General features: G+C 40.9%; 1 long non-coding RNA gene across 1 annotated transcript; it reads left to right on the forward strand.

Annotated features, from left to right (window-relative positions):
* Positions 1-2,448: 2,448 nt before the first annotated feature.
* On the forward strand, positions 2,449-3,120 carry LOC121552897. Its single transcript, XR_005997322.1, has 3 exons — positions 2,449-2,529; positions 2,875-2,929; positions 3,073-3,120. It is a non-coding gene; the product is annotated as an uncharacterized LOC121552897 (long non-coding RNA).
* Positions 3,121-4,355: the final 1,235 nt, after the last annotated feature.

Raw genomic sequence — 4,355 nt, forward strand, 5'->3', positions numbered from 1 at the left:
TCAGGCAGATGGGGGGTCACACCATAGAGTTGATCAGGCTGTTGATTGTGGCTAGGAATGTTGTCCCACTCCTCTTCAATGGCTGAGCGAGTTACTGGATATTGGAGGGAACTGGAACACACTGTTGTACACGTCAATCCAGAGCATCCCGAACATGCTCAATGGGTGACATGTCTGGTGAGTATGCAGGCCATGGAAGAACTGAGACATTTTCAGCTTCCAGGAATTGTGTACAGATCCTTGCGACATGGGGCCTGCATTATAATGCTGAACCATGAGGTGATGGCGACGGATGAATGGCATGACAATGGCCTCAGGATCTCATCACCGTATCCCTGTGCATTCAAATTGCCATCGATAAAATGCAATTGTATTCATTGTCCGTAGCTTATGCCTGCCCATACCATAACCCCACCGCCACCATGGCGCTCTCTGTTCACAGCGTTATCAGCAAACCACTCGCCCACATGACGCCATACACTTTGTCTGCCATCTGCCCGGTACAGTTGAAATTGAGATACATCTGTGAAGCACACTTCTCCAGTGTGCCAGTGGCCATCGAAAGTGAGCATTTGCCCACTGAAGTTGGTTACGATGCCGAACTGCAGTCAGGTCAAGACCCTGGTGAGGACGACGAGCACGCAGATGAGCTTCCCTGAGATGGTTTCTGACAGTTTGCGCAGAAATGTTTTGATTGTGCAAACCCACAGTTTCATCAGCTGTCCGGGTGGCTGGTCTCAGACGATCCCGCAGGTGAAGAAGCAGGATGTGGAGGTCCTGGGCTGGCATGGTTACATATGGTCTGCGGTTGTGAGGCCGGTTGGACGTACTGCCAAATTCTCTAAAACAACATTGGAGGTGGCTTATGGTAGAGAAATGAACATTAAATTATCTGGCAACAGCTCTGGTGGACATTCCTGCAGTCAGCATGCCAATTGCACGCTCCCTCAAAACTTGAGACATCTGTGGCATTGTGTTGTGTGACAAAACTGCACATTTTAGAGTGGCCTTTTATTGTCCCCAGCACAAGGTGCACCTGTGTAATGATCATGCTCTTTAATCAGCTTCTTGATATGCCACAACTGTCAAGTGGATGGATTATCTTGGCAAAGGAGAAATGCTCACTAACAGGGATGTAAACAAATGTGTGCACAACATTTGAGAGAAATACGTTTTTTGGGATCTTTTATTTCAGCTCATAAATCATCATATTTACATGTTGCGTTATATTTTTGTTTAGTGTAAGAACAGCTTCACCACAGTATCCTTTCATCTTTCCGTTTACCTGTGTTTTAAAATGTCCCGACCTTGGTTGCGTTGGAGACTAGTCCCTGGCAGATGTAACTGAATATGCATGGAGGATGGCACATGAAATCTCTGAGATTTAAAGGCTTATAGTGCAACCATGTCATGAGCCATAAGTGTTCTTCACTCCTGCACTCTTACTGTAATTGTATTTCTCCATTCAAAATGCTAATTGTATAGCCTACTGTGAAACATTAAGACTAATTGCTAAGGTGTTTTATTATTTATGTTTTCATTAACAAGTTGAAAAGATGAAAACCATAATTGTCAACTAAATGCATAGCACAGTACATGTACTGTACTTTTGTTATTGTAACATGCAATGATGTAGTGGTAAAAAAATATGTGGTTAAACACTGACCACCAGTCAGTGTGAGTATAGTAATGCTCCCTTTACTTTCAATGCATTTTTCTGCAAAAGGTGGGTAAACGCTGTGCAAAAATAAAATAAAACGTGCATGAACAGTGTTTATGTGAATATACCCTCCACTACACCACTGGTAACTTTCTGTAAATTATGTTATTTACTCTTCTTTAATACCGCTCTGGATAAAGGCAATCTACTATTTTCTCAGTTGAAATGAAACCCGCTTTTATTCCCCAAAAATGTAAACATTTGCTATGGTATAGCATAGCATCTTTAATACATTGTTTACAGCCGATTAACAATCAGTCCAGACATAGCCATTGAAAGCAGTCTTAGAGAGACATTGGTGTGACGGGGCAGTTACTGAGGTAGTTGTGGCTGCTGGCTCTCCTCTTACACAGGGTCACCGAGGATCCTATAGTGATGAAGATCCTATAGTAAAAGGATGAAGATGAGGCCATGGGGATGTAGAATTCCCTGAAGGTGGAGGAGATGGTGTGGCCGATGTGGTCATGCTCTTGGAATCACGTGTGGTGTGTGTGCGCGCGTGTGTGCGTATGTGTTTATGTGTGTGTGCATTCGGTATCCGGCACCAATACACTTTCACAAAAAGTGTGGTGAACCGAGTTGGCTGGGAGGAAGTGAGGCGATCATGTTAATTAAGGGTTCTGGTTAGTATATATCCCTGTCTGTCTCCTCAACCCACCACATCCATTTAATCCTGCTCATATTGTCTCAACATCCAGTGGGATAGTAGTGCCTGGCGTTCTAAACTACTACTGTACACAGTACAAGGACCATTGGCAGAGTTGGGTTTGCAGCTACAAGCATCTGATTCTGGTGAAACTGGGGAAAAGGTAAAGGACCATGGTTGATTTCAACACATACACAATACACAGGTTTAGCACAGAATGTATACACTAGAATGTATATAGTTGTAGTATATAGAGTGAATATAGTTATAGTATATAAAATGTATATGAAAAAAACTGCATGTGGAAAATGAATTGCACTGCCTAAGCGACGTCTCACTTGTTTGCTTTTCTTTTCTTTTTAACAGCACACCTACAACAAATATTGATGGTTTTATTTAGACGCTTGATACATGTTATTAGAAATGCAACCCAAAAAATCCAGTAGGCCTAATGCATCAATCCACAGTTACTAAAATCAACAATGTTAATATTCTGTGTTCATTGTAGAATGAAGATTACTATAGTGATTTTTTGCTTGGTGGGGGCGGTTTATGCCAACCCAGTAAGTACCCTTGTTGTTTTATTGAACAATCTTAATTTATTCACAATAAAATGTAAATGATGAGTTGATATAGATTTAACACATCAGACTTTTGTATTATTTTTGTATTCTCACATATCGAACTGTATATGTTTTTTTAACAGATTCTGTACAAAGTTATTTTGGAGCAGAGTGAACTGGAATCATCAAACATGGTAAGTAATATCAAAACAAGCTATCAAAAGTATCTGCAGTTTGATTGTTGTGTTGGGGGGTGGGTCTGAAAAATGCACGCAAGCCTGTAGATTGCAATCACGTTGTCTACCTCCCCCCGCAGTCCAAGTCAGAAAAGCTGACAGTTATGGTAGTTCATCATTCCTGTTTCAAACCTCAAGTTTAGATTGCATTCGAAGTAGAGCTCATTGCACAGTATACACCCATATACTCTACTTACAATGGCTTGTTTGGGCAATGGTAGAGTTTTTTTTTGTCGCATTGACAGGTTGTTATTAAATGCATTGTGCTTTTCTGCTGGCATTGTGTTTCAGACTCAAACGCAAAGGCTAAGTTCATCCGCCCGCAACTTCGGATCAAAGTGACACTTCAGAGCTCGAGGTGGGTTGAATGGAATAATATTAAAAATGTCACCAGGTGTAGAATGTAAAACATACAAGTGTGAGTGCATTGGCAAAAAACAGAATAGGTCTTTATCTAACTCATAATTTATAATTACTTCCATGAATAAGCCATTATTTATACTTTTTAAATATTAATAAATGCACTATGCTTATTCATTGTAATGCATATTAATGTTTATACACTACCGACAAAAGTTTTAGAACACCTACTCATTCAAGGGTTTTTTTTATTTTTTACTATTTTCTACATTGTAGAATAATAGTGAAGACATCAAAACTATGAAATAACACATTGGAATATGTAGTAACCTAAAAAGTATTAAACAAATCAAAATTGTTGTTATATTTGACATTCTTCAAATAGCCACCCTTTGCCTTGATGACAGCTTTGAACAGTCTTGGCATTCTCTCAACCAGCTTCACCTGGAAGGAGTTCCACATATGCTGAGCACTGTTGGCTGCTTTCCTTCACTCTGCGGTGACTCATCCCAAAGCATCTCAATTTGGCTGAGGTCGTTGGATTGTGGAGGCCAGGTCATCTGATGCAGTACTCCATCACTCTCCTTCTTCGTAAAATAGCCCCACACAGCTGGAGGTGTGTTGGGTCATTGTCCTGTTGAAAAACAAATGATAGTCCCACTAAGCCCAAACCAGATGGGATGGTGTATCGCAGCAGAATGCTGGGGTAGCCATGCTGGTTAAGGGTGCCTTGAATTCTAAATAAATCACAGACAGTAGTTACCAGCAAAGCACCCCCCACACCATAACACCCCTCCATGCTTTACGGTGGAAAATACACATGGAGATAT

This window comes from Coregonus clupeaformis, chromosome 36 (genome assembly GCF_020615455.1).
Source record: "Coregonus clupeaformis isolate EN_2021a chromosome 36, ASM2061545v1, whole genome shotgun sequence".
Lineage (NCBI taxonomy): Eukaryota > Metazoa > Chordata > Actinopteri > Salmoniformes > Salmonidae > Coregonus > Coregonus clupeaformis.